We start from the raw sequence: 13,561 nt of genomic DNA, 5'->3' as shown, positions 1-13,561 counted from the left end.
TCCCACTGCCACAACCCCAGGCAGAAGCCTTAGGGCTCTCTGGAAGAATCTGGCACAGGCTTTTACTAGCGCTTTCATAATAAATGCTTGGAGGTGGAAACACTGGTTCTATACCTCCATGTTCCTCTTCCCAATCCAATTGTCCCAGAACAGGAGAACCTGGAGGTCTCAAATCAATGACCTAAGCTTCCACTTTAGCAAACTGGTAAAGGAAGAGCAAATCAATCAAAGCAAGCAGAATAAAAATAAAGAGAAGAGAAGAAACCAAGGAAGAGAAGAAACCAAGGATATTGAAAATAGAAAAATAATAGAGAAAAATCAATGAAACCAAAAGCTGGTTCTTTGAGAAGATCAATAAAGTTGACAAACTTCTAGCCAGAACGACAGAGAGCAAAAAAGATACAAACTATAAATAGCAGGAATGAAAGCGGAGACATCACTACAATCCCTAAAGACATTAAAAGGATAATAAGTAAATATTATAAATAATATTTGCCCATAACTTCTACATTTTAGATGAAATAGACAAATTATCCCCAAAATACAAACTATCAAAAATCACCCAAGAAGAAACAGATAACCTGGACAGCCCTGTATTTATTAAAGAATTTAATTTGTAGTTAAAAACCTATCCTGCAAAAAAACTCCAGGTTCAAGTGGTTTCACTGGTAAATTCAACCAAAAATTTAAAGAACAAATAATAACATTCTTATACAAACTCTTCCCAAAAACAGAAGAGGAGGGAACACTTCCCAGCTCATTTTATGAGGCAACCAATACTCTGACACCAAAATCAGACAAAGACATTACAAGAAGAGAGAAGTAGGCCAATATCTTTCATGAGCATAAACACAAAAAAACCTCAACAAAATGTTAGCAAATTGAATCCAGCAATATATAAAAAGATTAATAAAATATGGTGACCCAGTGGAGTTAACTCCTGGAATGTAAGGCTGGTTATACATTCAAAAATCAATTAATGTAACTCAGTGTATCAATAGACTAAAGCAAGGGTCAGCAAACTATGCTGTTTTTGTACATAATAGTTACTGAGACACAGCCCCATCCATTCATTTATGTATTATCTATGGTTGCCTTCATGCTACAATGGCGGAGTTGAGCCATTGAGTACAGACCTTATGAGAGTTGAGTAGAGAGTTGAATAGAGACCTTCTGGCCCACAAAGCCTAAAATATTTACTATTTGACTGCTATGATCTGAATGTTTGTGTCCTCCCAAAATTCATAGACGGAAATCTTAACCCCCAAAGATGATGGTATTAGGAGGTGGGCTCTTAGGAAAGTGCTTAAGTCATGAGGGTGGAGCCCTCACAAATGGGATTAGACCCTTACAGAAGAGGCTCCAGAGAGCTCCCCAGCTCTCTTCCACTATGTGAGGACACAGCGAGAAGGTGCTGGCTATGAACCAGGAAGAGGGCTCTCACCTAAATGTGAGCATGCTGGCACCTTAATCTTGGACTTCCCAGCCTCCAGGACTGGAATAAATATTTGTTGTTTATAAGCTACTCAGTCTGTGGTTTTTGTTGTAGCAGCCTGAACATGCTAAGATACCTGCCCTTTAAGAAAAAGTCTGCCAACTCGTGGACAAAAGAAAAGAAAATACAATCATCTCAATAGATCCAAAAAAAGCACCTTAAAAAAAAATCACTATCCATTCACGACAAAAACTTCAGCGAACTAGGAGTGGAAGGGAATTTCCTCAACCTGATAAGGGATATCTACAAAAACCTTACAGCTAACATCAAATATAATGGTATGAGACTGAACGCTTGATCCTTAAGATTGGAAATAAGGAAATAATGTCCATTTTCACCACTCCTATTTAACTTCATACTGGAGATCCTCACCAGCACAGTAAGACAAAAATAAATAAATAAAAATCAAATTGGATTGAAAATAAAACTGTATTTATTCACTGATGACATGATTATTGATGTAGAAAATTCCAAAAAATCAACAAAAAAGCTACTAGAACTAAAAAATAAGTTTAGAAAGGTCACAAGATATAAGATCAATATTCAAAAATCAATTGTTAAAAAAGAAAACTGAGGAGCCAGCCCTGATGGCCTGGTGGTTAAAGTTCAGCATGGTCTGCTTCAGTGGCCTGGGTTTGGTTCCTGGGCATGGAACCACACCACTCGTCTGTCAGTAGCCATGCTGTGGCGGGGCTCACAAGGAAGAACTAGAAGGACTTACAACTAGAATATACAACTATAAACTGGGGCTTTGGGGAGGAAAAAAAGGGGAAGATTAGCAACAGATGTTATCTCAGCAAGAATCTTTCCCAGTCAAAAAAAAAAAAAAAACCTCAAGAAAATAGTTAAGAGGCAGACAACAGCTGATAATTGGCTGTATATTCTGGCCTCCTAAATTATATAAATTACATATTTTTATTTGTTGGTTAACCACCAATAAGTGTATACTAATTATATTAATTTCCAAATTCTATAGGTATGTATTTTGCTGCACTTTATGCTGATTTAAATTTTTTTAAAACCCATTAAGATAACAAATTGTTTTTATATATACTAGCAATGAACAACTAAAAAACAGAATTCTACTAAAAGTGCTATTTACAAATTGCACCAAAATTATGAAATACATAGCTATAAATCTAGCAAAATATGTTCAATATTTATATGCTAAAACTATAAAACATTAATGAAGAAATCAAAGAAGACCTAAATAAATGTAGAGATATAGCTTATTTATGTAGTGGAAAATCCAATATTCTTAAGACGTCAGTTCTCCTCAAACTGATCTACAGATTTAATACAATACCAATCAAACTTCCAACAGGATTTTATGTAGAGACCAATAAGATGATTCTGAAATATATACGAAAGGAAAGATCTAGAACAGCCAAAACAATTCTGAAAAGGAAGAACTAAGTTGAAGGATTCACGCTACCTGATTTTGAAACTTACAATAAAGCTATAATAATCTGGATACCGTGGTATTGCTAAAAGGATAAACACATAAACCCATGGAACAGAATAATCAGAAATAGACCCACACATATATGCTCAATTGATTTTTAACAAAGATACAAAAGCAATTCAGTAGGAGAAGGATAGTCTTTTCACTGTGATGCTAGAATAATTGGACGTCTATACACAAAAAAGAACCTCTATAACTTGTATCATGTACAAAAAATAACTCAAAATGGATCAGACCTAAATACAAAACCTAAAACTATAAAACATAGCAAAGAAAGCACTGGAAAAAATCTTGATGACCTCATCTTAGGTAAATATTTCTTAGATATAACACCAAAAGAATACATTTTAAAAAATTAATAAATTGGGGGCCAGCCCAGTGGCGCAGTGGTTAAGTGTGCATGTTCTACTTCTTGGCGGCCCGGCGTTCACCGGTTCAGATCCCAGGTGCAGACATGGCACCGCTTGGCACGCCATGCTGTGTAGGCGTCCCACATATAAAGTAGAGGAAGATGGGCACGGATCTTAGCTCAGGGCCAGGCTTCCTCAGCAAAAAGAGGAGGATTGGCAGTAGTTAGCTCAGGGTTAATCTTCCTCAAAAAAAAAAAATTAATAAATTGGACTTCATTACAGTTAAAAACTTCTGTTCTGCAACAGACACTGTTAAAAGAACAAAAAGACAAGCCATAGACAGTGAGAAAAAATTTTCCAAACATGTACCTGATAAAGGACTCGTGTTCAGAATATAAAAAGAATTCTATCTCAAATCTCAACCATAGAAAAAAAATCCAATAAAATGGGCAAAAGATTTAAATAGATACTTCACCAAAGAAGAGATATAGATGAAAATAAGCCAAATAACAAAGATGCTCAGCATCATTAGTAATTAAAGAAACCCACATTAAAACTGCAATGATAAGACTATGCCTATTAGAACATCTAAAATTAAAAATCTGACAAATACTAAGTGCTGACAAGGATGTGGAAACTCTAACCCTCACACGTGGCTAGTAGGAATGCATGACAGTACAGCCACTGTGGAAAACAGTTTGGCATTTTATTATAAAACACTTACCACACCATCTAGCAATCCCACCCACTCCTAGGTGTTGATCCAGGTGAAATGAAAATCTATATTCACATAAAAACCTGGACACTAACATTCCCCAGATGTTGGGGAAAGGTAGGAATAGGTCCACTTTAGGCATGTTCTATGAATGGACTTAGTACTTAGCTGGAAAATGCACAAATTCAGGAGAAAAATTAGGATGAGGTTATACCGAAGGATAAAGAAGACATAATTGAAGCAGTGAGGTCGATGATTGGAAAGTGCCATCTTATGGAGCCGCAGACAGGAAATCCCTCAGAATCTTCTGCTGAGCGCTTCCATTCACCTCCTTAGTCAGCCCTTCAACCCAGACATGCGAGCACCTGTGGTGGGTCAGGCCCTGGGATAAGGACACAAAGGTGAGCCTTTGCCCTCAGGAGCTCGTGGCCCAGTGGGACACCACGCCTCACAAGGGCATCACGAGGAGAGGTTACGGAGCACTTGTGCACCTGCCCTCAGCCTCCTCCTGTGAGCGAAGAAAGGGCTCTTCTCTCCATTTACAGGCGCACACACAGAGACCTGCACAGCGCTGGGGCGGACTCCATGCCTTGGCCTCTTCCTGGCTTTTCACACAGCCTTGGAAAACATTCCGTCTCGTCTAGCCCTAGAAAAGGAGAATAGCACTCCTGCCAGGGTCAGCAGAGACGGCCAGAGCCTTGAACTGCTCATAAGGGAGAAAATTCCTGTGACGGATGGTGCATTCCAGAGTCAAAGAAGACCCAGAATACAGCGTCAGCCACAGGTGTTGAGTCTGGATGTTAGGTGGGATGGGGGCCAGGCCTTTAAGGGCAGGAGGAATTTGTGTGAGCAAACCCAAGGTTCCTGGAGGCAGACAGATAGCAGAGATCACAGTCAGGCCAGATAAAGGAACCCTCCCCAGCGACCCTCAGGCTAAAGAGGACAGCCTTCAAGGACTGGAGAAACAGGTGGAGCAGATGACAGAACATATCCGCATCCATGCCTCTGGCCTAGGTCAGGCCTTCCTCCTCCCATCACCATCCTCCATCAGGGTCAGGTGGGAAGAACTCTGGCTGTTTCCGGTTCAGCTCCGCAGTCCTTTGGCCTCTCAGACCAGGGTTTCCACCTCAGTAAAGTGCAGGTGTCAAGTGGACTGGTCTCCTGCAGCCGAAAGGGCTGCCATTCCAGCACCAGGAAAAGAGCTACAATAAATGGATGCAGCATGAGGAAGAACACAGCCCTAGGACCCTAAAGTCTCGCGCGGGATGGGGCTTTCACTCCGGTTGTAGATTTGCTTCTCATTATTTCTGATCCAGTATAAAATTAAAACGGAATTGTTTCAGGAATATTCTGGGCAGCAGAAGGAAAACAAGCCTGGAAGGAAAACCGCCCCCAAAATACGTCTCAGGACAAGCGGGTCTGCACGGTTGAGAGCTCACTGCAGGGCCAAAGGGGCTGCACCAGGTTCCCACGGTGGAGCTGAGGGCTCCTGGAGCCAGGTGTTCCTGCCTTCCTCTCTCCCGGCTGGGGCCCACCCACCCTCCTCCTCACCTCTGAGGCCTGTCCTGACCACTCCAGCCCCTGAATGTCTTGCCACCATTAAGTCCCTTAAATGAGTCTGTGCCACAGAACTTGTCGCTGTTTTCTCATTACTTCATCCGTGTTAGCTGTTTCCCCACATAGACCTGAAGTCTCCTGGGCACACTGCCTTTGTTTCATAAACCTCCACAGGGCTCAAGGGAGCGTAGGTCCATAATTACTGTTTGTTGGCTGATGTATAGGCCATTCCATAGACAGAGTGAACACCACTTGATATGCATGGTAATAGCTTTCCTTCTTTTGTGTCTCTTTACGTTCACATATTCATTTGATTTTTAGAACCAGCTTCACTGTCAGATGTGGAAACTGAAGCCACTCACAGAGGAGAAATACCATCCCCAAGAACCTGCAGCCAGTCAGTGAACGGGATGGCTCTGAAGACAGTTTAACACCAAAGATCACATTCTACCCTCCTGGGCTCCCTCCTGCCAGAAATCCAAAGGAGAGCTACTCTCTACCAGAAATCTCAACCTCTGAAAACAAAAAAGATAAACAGCATCCTCAACTATGAAAGCTCAAAACTGTAAGTGTTTGATTCCCAAAAGATTAGAAGAAATAACTCGTAAGGTCCTGCATTCACAAATTAGCATCCGTCAGATCTGGGGGAGCAGAGCTAGGGGGAGAAATCAAGAAACAGATCTGAAAGAAAAGGAAATCCTCTCTTCGTCCTGTTTCTTTTATCTCCAGAGGGCTCTGCACTCAGGACCCAAGGGCAGAGGGGAGGGGAGAAAGGGAGACAGAAGTCCCAACAGTGGGCGGTGGGGACAACACTGGGAAATTCGAGAAGCCAGATCTACACAAAAATTCCCACAGCTTGCTAGTAGGGTGTCCACTGTGAGCATTCAGGCTCAGACACCAAGGGACGGTGAGCAGGAGGACAATGAAAAGAAGGTGGTGTGGGCATCTGGGAATCCAGCCTGTCCCCATGAGCTGCAAACAGGGAGCAGTTCTTACTGGACCTCCCTCCTGCCTCAGCCCCACCAGGCTGCCTGTCACTTGCCATGTCACAAGGGCTGCAACCCTGGCACACCAGGTGTACACAAGGCAGGATGGATGCACCTGCTGGCCTGTAGTGACAAACAGCGAAGTCCATCTACCTTGAGATTCTAAGGGGAACTGCATTTGCTCAACCTGTTGGCTTCAAACAAACAGCCAACACTCGACAGACAGAGAATTCATCTATAGAATCGCACAAGTGGGAGAGGTGAGTGACTCCCAGGGCAGATTCTGGCCCAGCACACTCACCTTGCTGTGCTTGTGGGGCAGGATGCCAGAGGGGTGAAAGGGAAGGGGACAGAAGTCACACGGCACAGAGCCTATTCCAGTGACATCTGAAACATCCTCACTCTGAATTGCTGCTGGATGGTTCCTCGAATCCAAGCCCACATGCCACCCAAGTGTCCAGTGGTACGTTTTCCATGCAGATGGCCCTGCCCCAGGTTCTCTGGGTGCACCCTCTGTCTGTCAAAGCAAAATGACACAAGAGTCAAGTTGGGAGAGGACAATGTCTTCTGTTGGGAAAGGTTACTTTTTAAGGGCTGTTCTCCAAATTTCACTATATTTCAATTACAGAAAGGACAGAACAGGAACCTTATAAGAATGAACAACTTCCCAACCTGTGTGTGTGGTTTGAATCGGGAGAAGGGCAGTTAGGCTTCCAAGTGGCCTCAGTATATATTTCCGGAGTGCCAAGAAGTGTTGTTCTCAGAAAGATACTAAATAAGACTCCACATGTTCAGGGGGTCTCTGGACCCCTACCCCCAGGCTGGGCTGCATTCTCAAATTGCCACCTCCTGAGACACTTAAAAGGCCAAGAGCCAAAAAACCAACCAGTTCTATTGAACAGGCTCTAGATTCATGTTTTGGGGAAAAAAGCAAGGGGTCATTCTTGCAGTCACTGAGTACACAGTGACCGCAGAGCATTCACAATCTATTCCTCTGAGGCTGGAGAAGACCTCGCCAGTGGGGACCAAGACCCTTCCCCCACCTTTGGCCCCTCCACAGGCCTCTCTCCTCGCAGTACCTCCTGGGCCAGCCTCTTTTTCCAACAAGCCTTCCCAGCAGACTCCCCTGCAACTACCAGCCAGGGGGCCCCTGCTCTGTAGTGACTACACCTGTCTAAGCCCCAGGCAGCAGGTGGGTCCACCTGACCTCACCAAGGAGACCAGGAACTTTGTGCTAGTGCTCTGTCATGTCTCTGGAGATCTGGCCCCAGAGGAAACAGTCTCCTGATGAGAGGGTCAGCAAATCTCACACAAAGAAAAACTGCTCCAAGGCCCCAGTCACCCACCTCCTCAGCTAGCCAGCGACTGCACAAAAGAAACCAAATACACAAGTCCATCACCACTGTGGGGTGGTTCTCCAAGCTAATGCCCAGGGATGTGTGAGGACAAGCATCCTTTTGTACCATTAGTGAATGAAGGGACAGACATGCAAATCCTGGAGAAAAGGCTCTTGTGCAAATCCCCAGAGTACCCAATACCCAATCCAGCATCCAATGTCCAGCCACTCCCCGCCCCAGGCCAATTGCCCAAGCTCCCGCCTGCTCTGGCTCAAGGCTCTTGGTCCACTGAGGGTAGGAGACAAAGGGGCAACCTCACCCTGGGCACTAGGAGCGAACATCCCAAGCTGGTCTAGGGCCCTGTGGTGCCAGTAGCATCACCTCCACAGTCCCTGCAGCGTGCAGGGCAGGGAAGGAGACTGAGACAGGATCACAGAAGACAGAAGGGAAGGGGATCAAGAATTTAAGAGGAAAGAAAGGAGACAGTAGAGGAGAAGAGGGAAAGAATGTAAGTAAAACGAAAAAAAAAACCCTGAAATGCCCTTTAGGAACCCAATAAGGTTCCCAGAAGCACCTACGCTTCCCCCAGAGACTTGCATTGTGGATACCTGATGCTTTGAAGTGTAGAGGGGTTCCCCGAACGGTCCTCTCATGCCCCCCATTTGGAAATAATTTATTGACAAGTTGTGCACCTTGACAAAAGGCAATATTCCACTAAGGCAGGGAAGAACCTACAGCGCTGCTTGGAAGGGGGTGCAGCTCTAGGGCAGGCGCCGGAAGGCTGGGGCTGGGCTCCGGGACGCGGACGTCACACATACTCTGCTCTCCGCACTTGGGGAGAGGAGGGATGGCGAAAACCACAGGGCCTGAGGCCTGGCACTATGCCCACTGTCCAGGTGTATCCCCCTGCCAGCTCCCTGAATGGCAACATGGATTTTTACTCCCTCTAGGCCCCAAAGGAGCTCGGTCTCCCTCCTTCAGGTTATGATATAGAGGGTACACCCCCCCCCCAACCAAAACAAAAATTCTAGAAAACCTCTCCCCATCAGCCCATCTTCCCCTCTGCAATACCGCTCCTAAAACTTCAGTGCTTTGGGTCCTGAAGCGTGTCAGCAGCCACAAGTTCCAGGGAGGGTTCTCCCTCAGCCAGTGACAGCTAACACCTCCTGGGAATTAGTTTATCCCAAACTTTCCAGCCGTGATGATCTTCGAACAAGGGTCCCTCAACCTTGGAACCTCAGAAGAAGTGACGAGGCAGAGCAGGCGCGGGGCTTCAGTGAGGAGCCGGGAGTGAGTTCCAGACTGCAACTCCGACGCCCCAGTTTTGGTGGGACCCCGCGGCCGCCTTCACCGTCCTACCTTCCCGGAGTCACATTTGGGCTGGGAGGACCTTCCCATGGCACCCCCGCCCACGCGGCTGCCGCCACCTCGCCAAGTCCTTCTGCAAGGGGCTGGGGAGGGGAGAAGAGCCCGCCTCTCTTCCTTGGCGGCCAGCGGCGCTTCGCACCCCTCAAATCAAAGACACCCCTCCGGAAGACGCCAATAGAGACAATCGCATCACTGTCCCCAAGCGCTTCGCCTCCCCCAAAGGAAGTCCGGGCTCCCTGGAGTGGCTGGGGGAGTCCCCTTACGCGCCCCGCCACCCCCGCCCAAACTCCTCGCCGCACGTAAGAGCTCCGCTCCATGAGGGCCAGGGGCACGCTTCCGACGGAGGGTCCTGACCCCGACCCCCACCCTCGGAGAGCGACTCCAGGGGCCGCGCCGGGACAAAAGCGTGGGGCGGGCTCACTCACCCGCGCGGTGCAGGCAGCCCGGGAGCCGAGGCACGGCGCTCGGCGGGGACGCCCCGGCGGCGGGCGCGCAGCGCGGGCTCAGCGTTCGCTCCGCCGCAGGCTGCCGAGCGGGCGGCGCGGAGAGCCGGCGAGGCGCGTCCCGGGCGGGGCAGGGCGGGCGAGCGGGAGAGCAAGGAGCCACCGCGCCGGAGGGCGAGCGGCCGAGAGCGCGGCGCTGCGGGCTGCGACTCAGACGGCCGGCTCCGGGGCACACGCGCTCATTTGCATGTCATTTGCATCGCGCTCAGGGAATGGACCTGCCGTCTGCCCCGCCACGCCCACCCGCGCTCCTGCCGGGAGCCCGGCGCGGCGAATCCGGAGCGGAACCGAGCGCAGCACGCTGGTCCACCTCCCCTTCCCCCGCGCGGTCCCGACTCCTCGCGCGCCGCGCTGCTGGCGGTCAGGGTGTTTTCCCGATTTTTTCTTTTTTTTTTTTTTTGCACTTTCCCCTGGAAGACCACTCGATACAGGACAAAGGAGGACCACGCACTGGAAAAACTCTGTAGTCTTTAAAATTAATTTTCTTCTTCTCTGACGTGGTTATTAAAATCGGCAAGGAATCGAGTAGATTCCCCCAAATGAATACATTTTGTTTCTTGAACAAAGTCTTGTGAAAAACTTAACTCGCCCACTTTCAACATTAGAAAACAAATTAACGTGCAATTTTGTTCAGTAAGTGAAGAAATACGAAACTGTGTAGACAGGATAATAACATCGTCCTTAAAAACGCGGGCTCTGGAGTTCAGAGCCCTACCCCTCACGTTGGACAAGTTACTTACGACCTCTGTTACTCGGTTTTCTTATCTCTAAAATGGGGGTAATCTCAGTGCCTCATAGGAATGTGCAGGTAAAGCCCTCAGGACAGAGTTTAGCATACAGTTACTGTGAACTCTAACGTGCGAGTATGATCTATGTCTGCTTAACCGAGAGGCAGTCAGACCGCGGTGAGGCAAGAGGCGGGGAGAAGCGCGGAAGTGGCTAAAGAAGGCAAAGAGAGGATGCTCGAACATTAGTCTCTGGAAGGTTCAGACCAGAGTTTCCCACCCAACTCTGCTGTCAGGCTAACCAGACCCAACTCTGAGAAAGCATATCTCTATCTGCTTTTTCAGAAAAGCCAACCTTGAATGCAATTTGAAAACGTTATCTTGGGAATGTTCTGGAGAAATAGAACTCAGCCACTTCTTTAAAAAAAAAAAAAAAAAGAAGAAGAAGAATTAAAATGTAAAGGAAGCAAAGTCTGTTTTGTGGTGGGAAAAGTCCCAGACTGGAAGACCCGGATGTTAGAGCTGGTTCTGGTAGTAGGTTTGTAGAGCGTGCATGGGTCACTTGCCGTCTCTGGCAATTTTCTAATCTGTAAAATGAGTTTCTTGCAGCTCTGAAACTTTAGCACTAGGGTTCTTCTGACATCTTCCCTTTGTTGTGTGTTAAGAATCTCTCATTGGTTTGGAGGGTACCTGCAAAGTCCTTTTAAAATTCTTTTTCTTTCTTCTTTTTTTTGGCTTGCTTAATATTTAGTTTGCGCTTGACATGAGCTATTTTTATTTTGTAGTTTCCTGATCTCTTCACTTGGACTCTCTTTCCTTTTTTTTTTTTAACTGTTTGTTTCAGGTAAAGGAGTACTTGTTATGTTTTTTATTGTAAAATAAAACACAGGTACAGAAAACCACACAAAACAAATATACACACTGGTGAATTATTATGAGGCAAACATTCTCGTAGTCACCGTAAGGTCAACAAATAGAACTCTACCAGCCACCCCAGAAGTCTCTCCATGTGCCCCGTCCCAGTCACAGTCCCCTTTCACCCTCCTCCTGAAAGTAACCTCTAGCCTGTCTTTCATATAAAGTAATCACTTTTGCTAGTTTCTTTACAGTATTATCTCCCAAGTGTGCATCTTATCTGTTTTTTAAAAACTTGATGTGCCTTCTTCTGTTACAATTATCTGTTGAGGAACTTAGGCCTTTTGACCCGTGGAATTTCCCAGTCTGGGAATTGCACTTTCCTAGGACAGTTCCGTGTATTCCTCTGTCCTTGGTGTTTCCTGCAAATTGGCAGTGGATCAGAGGCTTCATCAGACTGAGGTTTGATCCCTTGTGAAGGCTATGGGTGGTGGCGTGTTCTTTCACCAAGAGGCACATGATGTTTAGTTTTGCTCTTTTTTGAGATTAGCAGCTGCTGATGCTCAATTCCTAGATCCATGAATTCGCTGAGAGTTGCAAACTGATATTTTAATTCTATCGCTTTGTTTTTATTTATTAGCTGAATAAATTTCTAAGGAGAGCTTACAAATAAACTTATAAATTTATAAGCTTCCTCTCATCTAGTATTTAGTTACCATGAGATAAGTTCATATAGGAAAGTCTGGATAAATACTTGCATCTTTCTTTTAATTTACCCAGTTTTTAAGATAATGAGTTGATTCTCTGTTATCCTCAGAAGGTGACTTTTTAGGTTTCCCAGTGTCATTATAAATTCATGGATATAAATACATTTGATGGGTTTCAACCTACTGCAATTCTAATCTTTATTAAAGCTCAAATTGTCCCATCTTTGGCCAGTAGGTAGCTTCCATGGTACCTGATATGACAAGATGTTCCAAGCTCATCCTGTAAATTTGCTGCTTCAGACCTAAAGTCAGCCATTTCTCCAAGAAGCTCTAATTTGTTTTATTGGTATTTCAAGATGACAATATGGGCACTAGGAGGTGTTCATTGCTACTAGGTTGGTAACTGTTTCTCGGCCTTTTCAAAAGATAGAATTAGGATAGAATACTTCATGAGTTCATATTAAGATTTCAATTTCAGGGTGACAGAGTTTTTAAATAACCTCTTCTATGCGACATCGGGATCTCTGAAGAAATTCCACATGGAGAATTCTGATTCTCAAGGATATAGGGGATGATGAAATTAGAATATCCCAATTTACTAATTTCCTTCATTGCACGTTAAACACACAATAATCCCAAAATAACAATATTAATACAACCACTAAGAATTATGATTCTTGAGAGGAGTGAATTTCTGAATATATTTTTCATTTTACTATAGTTGTACTCTAATACTTGTCAGCTTCTATAGCCAGTGCAACTATAATCTTTCTCATTTAAGCCTCATTTAAACTTAGTTCTATAGGTAAATATATATTTAATGCTCACCATTAGTTTCTTATGTCTCTCTAATCTAGTCATTTTGGTTGTCTGAAAGCTTGTCCTCTATAGATTCCTTAGGAAGGGCTTATGGAAATAGTATTCCCTGAGTTATTGTATGTTGTTTATAATATGTCTATGCCATTTATTCTTGAAGGTCAATTTTGCTGGATATAAAATATGTGGCTTTCATTTTCTTTCCTTGAAAATCCTACATATGTTTTACCACTTACTTATGGAATAAAGCACTGCTGTCAAAATGTTTGATATAATCTACTTTTCTTTCCCTTGTAAATTATATGCTCTTTTTTCATAGGTACTCAAAGAACTTTATCTTTTTCTTTAAAATCCAGACATTTTACTAGAATATGTCTGTTTGTCATTATGGTTTTATATTTCCCAGGTAGACAGTGTGTTCTTTCAAAATATAACTTCAAATATATATATTAAATTTTTAAAATTTTTTTGAGGGAGATTAACCCTGAGCTAACATCCACCACCCATCCTCCTCTTTTTGCTGAGGAAGACTGGCCCTCAGCTAACATCTATGCCCGTTTTCCTCTATTTTATATGTGGGACGCCTGCCACTGCATGGCTTGACAAGCAGTGTGTAGGTTCGCACCCAGGATCCAAATCCAAGAACCCAGGGCCACAGAAGGGGAGTATGTGAACTTACCCT

At 44.9% G+C, this 13,561-nt stretch overlaps 1 protein-coding gene across 4 annotated transcripts in view; it reads right to left on the bottom strand.

Annotated features, from left to right (window-relative positions):
• The window catches only part of MYLK (myosin light chain kinase), a 258,811-nt gene extending 248,850 nt beyond the window's left edge, over positions 1–9,961 (bottom strand). For 2 of the 4 annotated variants that reach the window (XM_023623637.2, XM_070243688.1), the window contains exon 1: positions 9,699–9,961. The gene's annotated coding sequence lies outside the window, so the exon portion shown is untranslated. The remainder of the gene's footprint in view (positions 1–9,698) is intronic. The other 2 variants (XM_070243691.1, XM_070243693.1) reach the window with 2 other exon arrangements.
• Between the last annotated feature and the right edge of the window lie 3,600 nt (positions 9,962–13,561).

The sequence above is a fragment of the Equus caballus genome, chromosome 19 (genome assembly GCF_041296265.1).
Source record: "Equus caballus isolate H_3958 breed thoroughbred chromosome 19, TB-T2T, whole genome shotgun sequence".
Lineage (NCBI taxonomy): Eukaryota > Metazoa > Chordata > Mammalia > Perissodactyla > Equidae > Equus > Equus caballus.
The sequence above is the reverse complement of the archived record's forward strand: the minus strand, read 5'-3'. Positions and strand labels throughout refer to the sequence as shown.